Genomic DNA, 16,022 nt, shown 5'->3' with positions numbered 1-16,022 from the left:
CTAATTCTTTAGATTTGGAAATGTGACGACCTGGTCTACAATAAGTTTTGTTATGTTTTTATTATTTTTAATTGTGTTAAATTTTAATATTTAATTATAAATCAAAAGGTACATAACAAAAACGATTCTGAGTGAAGAAGACCAAGTTCTATATTATTAATTATATTTCATGATTTATTTATACTGCTATTTGTCACTATAAATAATACTGTGAGTTTTTAGTTTTTTACTAAAAATATCGTTTTGATTATATTGTTAAATATTAAAATAAGTCACTATAAAGACTTACGCCATAGTACGGTGCAAATAATTGCGTTGTATAAATAGCTAGGTAATATCTACCTCAAAACTAATATAAAATATAAATGTTTTGAAAATGTCATCGTGTTTACAATATACTTAATACCTATTAAATATTATTTTAAATATTAAAACTACGGATATACGCAAGAGCATCAAATCACCACAAATTATATTTTTGATGAATTACATTATTAAAAAAAAACATGTTAACTCGTTATTGGAAGTATTATTTGTAATTTCTAAATTAAACTCGATATGAATTTATTCTTATAACCTTTTTATCGAACCGAAAAATATTCAGTTGTTTTATTGTAATAGCTAATTGTAAAAAATAATATAAATACTTACTTGAAAAAAATAGGTTTTTAAATTGTTGGAAATTTGTTACGGTACACAGACCCTGATGTATTTTCATCTGTCTATACAAATCATTAATTATTATAATGAATGTCGTGTGTTTAAAACCTGTATCGTTAAAAATTTAAATAATTGTATTATTGAGAACACAAGTGCCAAAACAAACGACGACCTTGCACATTCTAACAATACTCAAAAAGCGAATCCATGCACAATGCACATAATACAAAAAATATATAGTGCATCACGTATTATATAGAGAGGGCAATGAGTGCATTGTTGTTATGTGACTGACTACCAAACTATAATAATAAGTATACATAACACGTAAATGCAGTATTGCATTGTGCATTTTATAAATAACTCTCGTAGTCTTAATAATAATTTAATCGAATTATATACATACACGCATTTTGTAGTAATTCATACACCCTAATGTTTTGTACTCAAGTTTAAGTATTGTTACCGTCGTCGTTGTTGTTATTATATCCCTCCTTACTGTATATTAAAATTAGGAGGTTTTTACTTGCAGACCGACATGCGCGAGGTACATCGTCCGTCATCGACTTTCTAAAGAAAAAAGTAACTGCTACCGCCTTCGCCTTACTCACTTTGCACACCGCGTGGCGTCGACATTATGTTACACTTCAGCGACGAGCCGACAGTAAAATAATAATAAAAGGTGACAATAATAATAATTGTTCCATTACTACAAAAAGGTACTATAATAGTACATGCAAGGACACCCACAATGAGAGATTTTTAAAACTACCTGTTTTTAATAAGAAAAATATAAAAAATTAATTAAACTAAAATGTAAAGGAAAATTAATGAATACATATTAGGTTGAAAATTATTTAGCATCTACTCGACATATTTTTTTATGGTTGAATGACCGACATCACTATTCAGTATTCATAGGTATAATATATTATGTACAACCGTACTGATGGTATACCTATTAATCTTTTGTCTTCGGGATATCTCGATGCGATATTCCTAAGAGGCGCACTCATAAAATTAAGCGATGTAGGTACCTACTCGTAATATATGTGCTATAGTAATGTTCGCGCATAATCCGTGACGTAATAACTATCATAATAAATTATAATTACGAGCGAACCATCCAAGATTTGGTCATTAACGAGTTTGTAAATCAAAATTAAATCAATTTTAACTTTCTAACTCAGTAATTTACTCTTGGTTTTTATTTACTTATTTTTTTTTTATTATGTACAACTTGTACGAGTATAAATAACATTTACATTTTATAATTAATCTCTAGTGAGTTTAACTGTAAAGTTATCGTAATATTATTATTTTAAATATTTTGTGAGCATACTGATATACTTATATATATTTTTTTTAAGTTATAATTATTTAATACCTTTTTAAAAAATTCAAGTTATTTATTTGCATTAAAATACTAATACAAGTAACCATTTAAAATTAGATAAACAAGTTCAATCAGATATCTAATAAACTTTATCTATATATTACAACCAAAATATTTTATGTAGTCATATATACCTACCAAATTACAATTTAAAAAAAATATAACTCACTTTTAATAATTTTTAAATTTTTAATTATTTCTATTTACTAAGTTTTAAGATATTTCTCTTACTTTTGTATAGTAAGCCAATTATTATTTTAAAAGTACATAATACAGGGCACGAACATTGGCTTGTTTGATTACTCACATACCTACGTGACCGGGATCAGTATTGTGACGTATATCTACGTGGCCCACGCCCGACACCATATAATACATTTATGCGTAGTACAATATATTACGTTATATTACCAAATGAAACGGCCGCGTATCGTTAAATTATTATTCTCATTATGATATTATTTTGCCATCCGGTTTTAGAAAGTCGGAAAGTTCGTCACATGGCAGACGCTTTTGCAACGTTTACCACTGCTAAATACTAGTACATCATCACTTATGCGGTAATATGTCAAGTACCTACAGTGGTAAACTGGTAAATGGTCGATTATCTGGTCGATATTTGTCAGCCTTCGTGTGATATATTATAATTGATATGATAAATTGTAGTTTATGACAGTGTTCATTCGACTTAATAACACGACCGCGCCTCCGCATTGCTGAATGTCAATTCGTAAGAAAATTGCAACAACCTACCCGTCAAACTCGTGGAGGAGAGAGATTCATTTATGCTAACAAATATCAATCGCAATTCCCTCGATATAGTCGAACTTGTGATTTGCATGCAAACAATGAAGTAAATACCAGAAAAACGAAATCATCAAAACAATAAAACGGTTGTAATATACGTAAATTTAAAAATATATAGTGATAATAAATTGTATGTGCGTCATAAATTTCTTTAGTTTTTCCCAAAAATTATCTTTAAAGAATTTACTTGCTCAAAGTTGCCTTCGATATATTTATTTTGAACACGTAAATGAGAATAAATTATAAATAATTTAGCATTAAAACTCATAACTTACAACATATTTGTATGGAAATGACTATAGTTATTATTGTTGTTTATATAACCTATAAGAAACTTTAATTTTTTTTTTTTAATCAGACATGGTATTAAATTATTAAAATTTATAAAGAAAAAACTATTATCAAATCTTTCAGGCATTATTCCTAATTAAATAACGGTCTAAGATTTTATTACACCTATCTTTTGTAGCTGCGGCTGTGACTGATAAATCAGGTGAATACTTCATTATAGTAATTTACTATTATGGTTGATTATATTATTTCTTTTTAATTGGTTAAAACCTCGATAATTATTAATTTAAGTTTATCTCCAAATACAATATTTTAGAAGTAATGTTACAATAAGTTTGAATTATGTAAAAAAATCGCTATCTAATGCTTCTACTATTAAAAATTATTTAAAAAAGTAATGTCAGCTATACAATATAATATTAAATTAATTTGAACTTAAATATATCAAATAATAAAATTAAGTTACATTTAAAATTTATACGACTTAAAATACACGTTTGATAGTGTGTATATCTACGCTCGACCCCTTCGACTGGTTGGGTACGTTGTTAAATATTAATTCTACAATCATAATAGTTTTTTGTAAACTACTTATTTAATTCTATTCGATCAATGAATTCTCTAATTAGGTTTATTATGATATAATAATATGTGAATTAATTACAAAGTATCTAAAGACAATATTATGATTATACATAATAATAATTCACACAATGTCATGATCAATTATTGGGTTAACGAAAAAGAGTTAATGATAGTCAGATTAAACGGTTAGCGCCGTTGTGATTTAAGCAAATCAAAACAATAATAATACAATTAATATGTATATATTATATTTATATGACTGGCAGCGATATCAAACATGATCACAACAATTAAATTTTAGTGAATAACATTTTATTGTATGCGCTTAATAAGCACATATTATGTTGGACATTTTTAATTGGAGAATATGAGTTATGATCGTGACTGAAATTTCGTCATACTTGAGCCATAGTATACATAGGTACAATAGGTATACATAGGTACATAGGTACAAACTCGTGAACGTGGAAATCACGAAAACGTCAAACATATCATAAAATATTATACTAGTTTAAATAACTAGATCATTAAAATGCATCGTGCATCACGATATATTATAGTATATAATTATTATTATTTCTTTATTTAGGTATATTTAGATTTGTTAATATTTATGTATATAAAAATGAACGCCTATCTGTCCTTTATACATTCCTAAACCGTTCAACCGATCACGATTAAATTTGATAGCGAGATAGATTAGACTTTTGGGAAGAAGATAGGCTAATTTAAATATAGAGACGTCTAACCCCGGAAGGTGCTCAAATAGGGATTTTGAGATTTACGATGGAAATTTTTGTTTATAAGTTTATTGGTTTATAATAATAATAACTAGTTGTAATAAAAATTAGTGTGGAAGATAGTATTACTATTATTATTTAATAAGCATCGTTTTTTAACGTCTTTGATAGTTGTGTATTTTTATTTAATTGTTGTTCAGCTGTTATAAAATAAAAGATATTATTCATATAGAGTTGAAATTTATTAATTTTTTAATGGGCAACGAAATACACGAAGGATAGCTAGTATCTAGTAAAATTTTTAAACTTATTTGTTATTTATCTTTTGTGAATAAATAAATTAGTCCACTCAAAACTAAGCTGTCCATTCCATAAATAGGAATATAACAAATGTTCATCTTATTTTATTGTCAATATGTATTTTACGACGAATACCTATAATATTTAAATGAATGTAATACTTAATCTATTATTATTTATTACAAAATATAACTAAATTTCTCTAAAAATAATTTTAAATTACTATTTACTGTATAATATTATTGCAGAAAAAATAAATTTAAAAAACCGATGATTAATTTACTGAATTGCTAGTCATTGTTTTAAGACTAAAACTGACTACTTATGTGGTTATGTTTAAAAACGCCACTTGGTTAATATCATTATTAGATAAAACAATTAATGTGCAAATTATACGCACGATCTTTTTTACATGAACTATTTTTCAATTATTTCAATCACTGCATATTATAACTAGGTATCATGTGTGTATGACTTATGACAGTTAACTGACACCTATAAAAACAAAACAAAAATATTATAACTCAAGTTGTAATTAATTTCATCATATTATAATTAGAATCGGAGAAATTCATAACAGTAAAGAATGAATCATGAGTAGCACTGTAGCAGGTAACTGAATATCAAACTACAACATTCCATTTCGATCTTATAGTCTGTATAATTATATGAGCTATCAACTATTATTTGACTTGAATTTCGCTCGACTAGTCTACGTGACAGAAGTCACGAGAGCCATCGCTGGTCTACATCGGCTACTACATGCAGTATTCATATCGTGTTGTTGGGTATTTTTTTTATATAAAATCGTTGTATCTCATTAAACTATAACATAAATATTCATGCTTGTGCTCTTGTTAGACAATAAACTAATACTCTATTGATTTATTCTGTGATTTAGATGATGGATTACATAATATTATTATGATTAGTTTCACAAAAACGTCTGATGAACGTGATGATGTTTCCTATAATACGAGAACGGACGTTAAATCTTATACGTATTATAAAAATATACGAACTAATCAGTACTTGGGTTCGGTATCGTGAAATACAGGGCCTTGGGCTGCCCACCAATGTGCAACGTACGCTCATTTTTAGACTCAACTATGGTATAATAAGGATTAGGTAAATATCAATTATTACCACGTTTTCTCTTTAAATAATACTGCGGCGTTTCAATAAATATTTACCAAGAAATGACGTTACGTATTTAAAAATCATAATAGTGGTCCATCGTAGTTGCTTGTAGGCTTGTACATTTAAATAGATACCTTATAACTTTAGGTTTATTATAACTATAGTCTGAAGTCTGCTCATCTAGCCAGTTATATTTCTGTATTTGTAGTTTGTATTTTGTAAAACCGTATGTTTATTGTAATCAAGTTATGAAGTTTCTGTTCTTGTAATTTTGTCAACTGTATTAGATAAATCATATATTCAAAGGACTCAATCCCTTTAAATTTCTCTTAAATAAATAAATAAATAAATAAATAAATAAATAATAACTATAATACATCTGACATCGGTATCTACATCAATGACATTGACATTGTTTTAACTTTACACATTAATTAAAAAAATGAAATTGGAATATAATTTACCAGCCATTTACCAAAATCTTATCTAATATAAGTACCCACAAAAGATTAAATAATATAATAAGTAGGTATAAAAATAGTTATACTCCTGTACTATACAGATCTATAAAAAACTTTTTTAAAAAAAGGCCAGTGAAACATTTTTCTTCTTTATTATATCAAGTTATGGAGTATGCTAAAAATGGTTTATATGCAAGTATCTATATTAGTACATTTCACTGCCAAAGAACTTAATATTACATAAAGCAAATTCACAGTTTAGTCTACCAGGATTGGTGTCTTCTATAATAGTACTAAAATTAAAAGAACCTAAAATAAAAGGCTTAAGTGGCGTCTAAGTATGTCCCAACTGATAACCTTTAATTCTAGAATAATCTCGAATCTAACGATTTACCAAATGAAGACGATGACACACATCTAGCAGTAACACATAATGTACAATTTTTAAGATCATGATATTATGTAGAGATAGGTAATGCGTATTAATGTAGTATTCATAATTAGTAGTAAAATATACATAATATTATGAGTTATAATAGTCTGATATTTTAGTGTATTATGATTTATGATCAGGTAATGAATTTTCTAGAAATAATTGCATTAATTTGTATAAAATGTTCAATAGTAGGTATGTAACACAATAGCAAGGTGAGTATAATATTATGTGTCTTAAGATAAAACAAAATGGAAATTAAAAGTATAATTTTTATTTATTTACATGACTATGCGTAAATATTACCTATATTTTATTTTCTATCAATAGATGTATAGGTCATAATTTATGAATGATTATTTTAAAATAATTGTAGGAAAAATAAGAAAAATAGGAAATTATACCTACGCAAAAACAGATTTTGTCATATTATTTTTATTTAATTTTATAATTCAAAAATTATTAACTGTCTCATTATATATTTGTATTTTTCACTTCTCAGCAAATATTTTATATTAATTAAATTAATATTTTTTAGAAATAACATATTTTCCAAATAATTAAGCTCTTTTTTTTGTATTTATAGACTTTATATTTTATAATGTTAAGGTATTTTTTTAGATTTTTGTAAGTATGATAATTTAAAAACTAAAAATTTCTGACATTTTTTTTATAGAAATTTCAAATAATATTATTGAAAAATTATATTTAAAATAAAAAATATTGATTTTACATGTATAAGGCTAAATAAATGAGCATATAAAGTCTTTGGGTTTATTTTAACTTACAACAATTGATGTCACAACCAGAAAAATCACGTCAAGTACCTAGTTGAGAAGCAAGAAGCATATCAACATAAACAAATTTCGGGCAAAATTGATAGCCGGCGGAATCAATAAATAAAAAAGCTCGGCGGAATCGATAAAACCCCCCTTCACATTGTCACTAAAAACTTAATGTGGCTAAGATAACCATGAAATTATACTTCCTACGAAAAGATTAGATTAGGTTTATTATTTTATTTATTTGTATTTCGGTCATTATTTGCAGTGATCAGTAACCATATAAATATATAATAGGTATGATCTCCGCTGACCATACGGATTCCAAAATGAATGGTGCGGCAATTACAGCTAAGGTGCATGACTTAGATAGTATACCTACTAGCCGCATGACCACAAATATTTTGAAGGTGAACAATAATGGATCATCATTCTACAAGAGACTTAGATGACCGACTTTGAAGATGAACAATTTTTTTGTTAAGCTGACGTCATTATTGTCGTAATTAGATCGAAATACAACATTATTCTGAAATATGACTAAGCAATAAAATACACGGTTTTATGAAAAAAATATTACAAAATAATTATTGCTGTACTGTAATCGATGTGATTTTGATTAATCAAGTATTATGATTTACAATGGCTAAGTTAAGACGTAAAAAAAATAAGTGTTTTCAAATATTATCGCCGCGTTTATTAACTAAAAAACTGCCAGTTGAATGAGTACAATAAATCATTTTCAATCAGTGTTTAATATTTTATACTCATAAGTATAAACAAAAATACCCAATATGTATGATAAAAATTTATTTTTGTTTTATAATATTGTACTAGATTCATTGTCATCGTATTGTTTGTTGGAATTGTTGAAAAAGTCATTTCAACCTGTCTGTATCGATTTTAACTAACATAATATTAATTATAGTTTATTAAAATAAGTACCTACTTTAAAAAAAAAATTAAATATTACATGAAAAAATATTTGAAATTAGTTAATGTTTTTTACTTCTTGACACTTACAAATTTATAAAAAACAAAAGTACAAAACTAAAAAAATGGTAAATTTCAATTATCGATAAAATGCTTAAAAATAGTCAACATATTTTGAACACTATATACTTTAATTGATATATAGGAAATACTATTATAAATATTTTATGAAAATATTAAGTACTTGCGGTATTTATTTATTTTTTTTAAGTAAGGTAGGTACACTAAAAAAGCAAAATCGATTATAATAAATATTAGATTTGAGTAAAAATTTGTAAAACAGTTTAATTTTTCTCGATAATTTTAAATAGAACTGAGAATTTTTCATTTCAATCTCTGTAAATTACAAACTAAATTCAATTTACTATTTGAAACCTACCTTTTAAGTTGAAAATCGAAGTATTTTTTAAACTATTTTTCACGAATACGAAAAACACACACACACAAACACCATTGTAAGATCAATACATTTATCATTCTGCACAAAATCTAATATTTAAATAAAATAAGCCAAATATTAATTATACTCCGAACCTATTCACACTGTTCTGTGGTACATCGGTACAAAGTATAAACTTAAAAGCTAATATAATATTATTATCAAGCACGTCAATATTGTTATTTTGTATACAATACTAATATAAAAATTCTGTTTCTTGAACAAACGCCGTACAATCTGCAATTTAAACTACATATAAATAAAAAACATAGCAAGTATCACGCCTGAAAAATAAATAAATACAATAATAATTTATAAAAACATGATATTATAGACAAAATCGAAAAGTAAATTCATTCAAACGAATGAACTACATGTAATTATTAATGGTTTCACGCGTATTAAAATAATTAAAGTGATGTTATATAGTACTTTTAATGACAGCATGAAATAAAATTGTCTATATTACTCACTGCATCAATAGTGTGAGTGATTATAGGTATAAGATATATCAGAATTGTTTAATATGTTATAATATAGGTGGTAATAGATAGGTTTCTAATTTGATGATATCATAAAATAGTCATCATAGTATATAATTTCTATTTGAATAAATAATATAAATATATATCCGTATGCATATATCGGCTATTATAATATACTAATATATTATGTTAAAACAATTAACTATACGCAAGTGTTATAGTTTTATTATTTTGATAATACACTAATAGCAGTACATAATAATATAATAGTTGTCCATTAGAAATATATTTGTTATTTATGTTTTACTAGAAATTACAATAATTTTTCTGTTTATTATAGATACCTACCTACTTCAAAAATTATTAAAACTTACTATAGTAAATTTAGTTTTAACAATTTTTGTTACACTTTTGCATAATAAATCAAATTATATCTAAAATATAAATTTTAAAATTATACTTTAATTTTTTTTTTTATTATAATATACTTTTTGCTAATATATTATGAATACTTTAACTCTCTTAAGAAATATTTGATTTAAATTAACACTATATATATTATATATAATTATATACTATATTTTTTGTTAAAAACGAATTAGAATACTGTTAATAGGTATAGTGTTTATCTTAAAATGGTTTTCTAAATAATTGTCCTTGGTCTATTTAAAAATATTATATGAAAAATAATTTGTTATTGAAATATATTTTTTGGATGAATTAAAATAATAATCTAAACAAATAAAGTTATTACCGAGACAAAAATAAACCTTGAATTAATCAAATATTGAATACAAAATAATATTATGTTCCCGTTTTAAGTTATGTAAAATAACATAGGTACCGAATAGGCCTAATGTAATTACACGTATATTAAATTTATAATACATTTATATTTTAGATATATTGTTCAACAATAAAAAAAAGCATGCAATTACATCATCAAATTATAACAACATAGACGCCTACTATATAATACAATTATAGATTGTGAATGGGCAACAAGTGTTTTAATTATAAATTAAATGTAGGTGCAATCTATTGTATAGATTTTTAATGATCTGAGATTTTTCAAATTAGATTAATATAATTATTCTAAAAAACTTTGATAAATATATAATATTTAAATAAAATTATATTTGTTTTAAAATGAACATAGGTTCAGAGGGACAACCAAATATGTTTTTATTTGTTACTTGTAACATTAATTACATTAATTAATTTAATTACTCTCATAATTTATTTATTGTTCAATAACCATCAGATAATCAGTAGAAGTTTTTAAAATCAATAAATGTATTGACTAAATTGTCGAATACATATTTTAGATGATTGAATTATTATTATTATTTTAATATTTAAAATAATTACAACCAATGTAGATTATAGATACGTTTTATAAGAAAAAAATACTATATATTTTCAGGCTTTTATTCGATTTTTACATTGTTTTAATAATATAATATTAATCAAAAAGCGAATATTTTTTATACCAAAAAATTTAAAATACGATATGAATAGTGAAGACGAATCAGTTGTATATTTTTATTGAATATTTTGCATGAAATACGAGAATACGAAAAATTGTAAACGTTGATTAAAACAGAAAAAATGTATTGACTTTCCATTCATAATCCATAAGTTAAATAAGTTTGTTGGTTATTATAGTTTTTAAATAATTTTTTTTTAACAGTTCTATTTACTTTTATAAATTAGCATTTGTTCATATTTTATTTTAGTGAGCTTTGAGTCCTTTCGTTCAGAATACATACATTTAAATGATGGATTGGCAATAAATGTAATCAGGGTTCATACAAACTAGTCGCAGTTATAAACAGCAGATTAAGTAAGTTAGGTTTGACGTACATTTATGATGTGATATATTTTTTTATAGATTTAAATTTTGATAAGACAGCAAAAGACCACCAGACCCATACACAGATTCCAGCGTATTTACTATCTTACACTATGACAACTATAAAAACGTGACACGCATAAAAATTTACAATATAAGAAAATATGATAAAAATTACCTACAACGCATGATCACCTTTGTATTATAGGTACACGATCTTGTCAGTCGCAAGATACGTCTACAGCTGGATAATAGTGGTATATTCATATATTATTTTGTGACCTCCTACGGTTAATTTAGTTATCGATAATAATATTATAATTTATCTTATTTCGACTTGTAAAAATAAATACAATACACTATTTAAATTTCATATTTTTAGTTAACCCTGACGAGTTTTGATTATTAAACATTATAACGCACGAAGGCTAGGCAAAATTACAATATACATCATATTAATAACTTATGTGACTACGTGACACATACCGTGATATTCCTTTGGTCAGTGTACAAACTTTTATTACACAAAATATATAAAAATCAATCGCATAGTTATTCCAAAAGAAGTATTAGCAATAATATTTGTATTTAAATTTTAAATACTTATTTACTGTTCTCTCTGTGTAGTATATAATTGAAACTCATTGTTAAATTGATATTTTTATTTATTGCACGTCCTCTTATGTTAAATGTTAAGCACTAGTTTAAAATAAATATAATTTATAAGAAACGTATATTTAAACTTTAAAATATATAATCATAAAACCACTAAGTAAAAGTAATGTGTAATAAATCCGAAGTATAATGTAAGAAAATAATAATAATATTAACTTAAAAAGATAACTATTTTATTTGTGCCACGTTCCACATGATATATAATACTCTTTATAAATCGAATATATTTAAGTTATTTATTTACTTTATACTGTATCTAATAATAATACTAAATTTCACCATTAAATCATATAAAAATTAATAAGTTATACCTATTGCTTTCGTACAAGAACATAATATTTAATTTATTGTGGTGAAGATTAGGTGATTTTTTTTTTTATTCAGGAAATTAATTTTTATGACTTTTAAAAAATCTCCCGTAGATTACTGGAGGTTACTAGGTCTCCATACTAGAACTTAAGAAAATCTCCTTCAAAAATGCACTTTTCATTTGTATCCAAAACTTAACTGAAAATTTTTCCAAAATACTATTTTTTATTCTGAGAGTTAATTTTTCATGATCAATTAGTTTTTTCTTTACTTACAATTTCTATTATTTCTATTATTGTTGATTCAAATAATAAAAAAAAATTATAAAATCGTACTTATTAACTATTATGTGAACCTAGCAGGGTTCCTCCTAATTGTTTATTAGTGTAAATACAGTTTTATTCTTATTTTTAATGTTAGTGAATGAAATTGTTGTTTATCATCCCTTAAAAAAAAACGCTGTATGCACCACTGGCCTCACGTATCATTAGGACAATAATATTGAATATATAATCCTGTATATATCCTGTACTATTAAGTAATATTATAGTCATAGGTAATTTTTTATAATTTATTATTAATATATTATGTTATGGATATTGAACAATTAATCATTGGATAGGTTATAATATACTATAAAGTAAATAATGGTTGTACACCCGTGACGCGTTGAGCAAAAGACAAAAAAGTAAGCACACTGTCGGTACATATTAGTATTATATATTATAAGCGTGCAATACCGATTGCGATTTACTAATATATATAACCGAAACGTTAGGCTATAAAATATTATATCGGAAACAGACATTATTATTATTTATCAGCACGTATAAAGTAATATATTGGTGCACCGAACCGTGGCTACGGATTGCCAGAGTTCTAACGTTTTTGACACGGAAACGTTATCCGAGTGTAACAAAATTTAATAATTATAATAATAAAAATATAATATACAAACATTTTCTTCTAACCGCGATTTTCGATACCGACTGCGTGACGCTGCTACTGTTTATACATTTTATATGTACACGCAGACCAAGGACGCTACCGATCGTCGACATCGCGTTTATAATATATTGATAAATTGATATTAATATTATATTTTACTTAAACAGTTGTACTATCTATACCAATTGTAGACTACAATGTTTAAAATGTAATGAACCTTTGGCAAAGGCATAACTCTGACTAAAGTTATGGAATAGAAGATTACAGTAAATATTTTCTACCTGTCATTGGTCGTAACTAAAAATCTAATGTGAAATTCTTCCTATAACCCCCCTTGGCTCTTCAGCTTTTTAAATAATTCACCAATCGTATAGTATAACATTTATACATAAATGCAAGTATCTACTACAATACTATATTATAACAGTGTTCGGGGTTTTGTAAAATTATTACATTTATAAACGTATAATATAATATCAAATTCGAAATAACTATATTATAATGTGTATCTTATATGTATCTATTTTAATAAATAATTAATAAGTGCATAAGATAAAAATGGAAAAATAATACTGAAGTATAATCCTAAAAAAAAAATAAGAGAACTTCAGTATATAGTTCAGAACGATATTATTTATTTACACTATGAAATCTCAAGGGGAAAATTCTACTCTTGTGCTCATCCCCTACTTCCAAAAAGTATACCTGTGACTGAAAGGATAATAATAAAAATTACTTGTTGATTTACTGTTTTACAAGTGTTGTACTTAATTTAATTGTTTATTTTTCTACTTTTATAAAGATTGAAATATTTTGTATAGTTTTGGCAATTAAAATAATATCTACCTGTATTATAACATAAGCGTGTAATATTTTTGTCTATAATATATATAATATAATATTTATATTGACTATTATTAAATATATTGTATATTATTATTATTTTATTAATACTTATTAAGATTTTTTGACTTTTCATTTGTATGACTAGTGTATATTATAGTATAACGTAAATAATTTATTTCTCTCATTACAGCAATATCGAACGGGCTATATACATTTACGACCACGCTCGTGTGTGTATGTTACAATGTAGTATTATAATAGGCTATCTGTCATTATCTCATATAATATAAATGCATATTATGAATGTGTTTATGAAAGACCTCATACGGCGCGATTTTTGTCACGTCGGTACGTCACGTTTTGATGTGTTACAGAATCAAACGAATGTGTGGGTGGGGGATGCGTTGGATAACCGAATCTGGAATTTTAATTTGAATGATATTATTATTATTATTTTATCAAGAGCTTACAGCTATGTTTATTAGCTGCACGAATATGACCGATGGTTGTACTACGACTTACTATACACACGGAAAAAGGATTTAATTTCACGAAAAACGTGTTGTGAATTTAAACTTAAGATGTCGACAGTTATTATTTTCTCACGCAGTAACATCAATAAATAAATAAGTGAACATTGAATCATAACGACGATTTAAATAAATTTCAAATTTTACCATACATATTAATCAATTAATTATGCGTCCATAAGTTTTTTATGAAACGATAAATTTAACTAAAAAATTATACAATATAAGTGATTCCATTTAAGTAAGATTTGATCAAAAATTTTTAAAATACGAATATAAATAGCTGATGAAAAAAAACATATACCTATTACATATCATAAATTAATAGTGATTAAAATACGATTTGTTAATCTTAAAATAATAAATTCCTAATATTTATTTAGTTATTGAAATTATTTAATTTATATTTATATATATATATATATATATATTATATATATATTACATAGGTAATGTAGGTAATAGGTACCAATATAATTATTTTTCATAGATCATACAAACAATTTTTTCAATTTTCTTAAATTGTCAACTTAATAAAATATGTATATTTTAAATCTGGTTATAACTAGATTTATTTTAATAAAAAGTTTTATTACACCTGAGTGTTATTCCGGTTATAGTAACCGGAAACTTAGTAAAACGTTTATAACCTTTTAATGTCTTTAATAAAACATCAAAATATGTTTTATTTGACATATAATAGTTTTCCATTAAATTAAATTATTATCTAGTAAATGGTTATTTCATATAATAGCATAATGTTATTTAAAATATATTCTATCACCAATCATATTTTCAATATCTAACTCTGTATATAGTACAAATCTGTTATTATATACTATTTCATTAGTATTGACACTGATTCAATTCACTATTTTCCAACTAAAATACATTATTAATTACCATTATTATCTAACTCTATATAAATAGTCTACTAAATAGTGTAGACTAAAATAAACATTAAAAGTAATGTGTTCAATCAAATTAATTTTATTCAATAGTTTTTTTATATTTAATAGATTTGCTATAAAATAATATGCATAGAAAATTAAATATCATTTTATTATTACTATTATTATTATTATTATTATTATTAGCTCCATACATAATACATTGAAGATTAATAATTTAAAATCCAAAACGTATTTTAAAGTTACAAAAATATTAGAAATTGTAAAATTATTTAATTAAACTACTTTTATAATGGTGTGTATAATATTATTTCTGCGAATACATGTAATGAAAAAAATTTATCATGAAGTTTACAGTCATTAAACAGTGAACACACTGAACATCTTAATAAATTTTTAAGTATAAACATACACTATATTAAACCCAATGTCTAGT

Source organism: Aphis gossypii, chromosome 1 (genome assembly GCF_020184175.1).
Source record: "Aphis gossypii isolate Hap1 chromosome 1, ASM2018417v2, whole genome shotgun sequence".
In the NCBI taxonomy this organism is placed as follows: domain Eukaryota; kingdom Metazoa; phylum Arthropoda; class Insecta; order Hemiptera; family Aphididae; genus Aphis; species Aphis gossypii.
The sequence above is the reverse complement of the archived record's forward strand: the minus strand, read 5'-3'. Positions refer to the sequence as shown.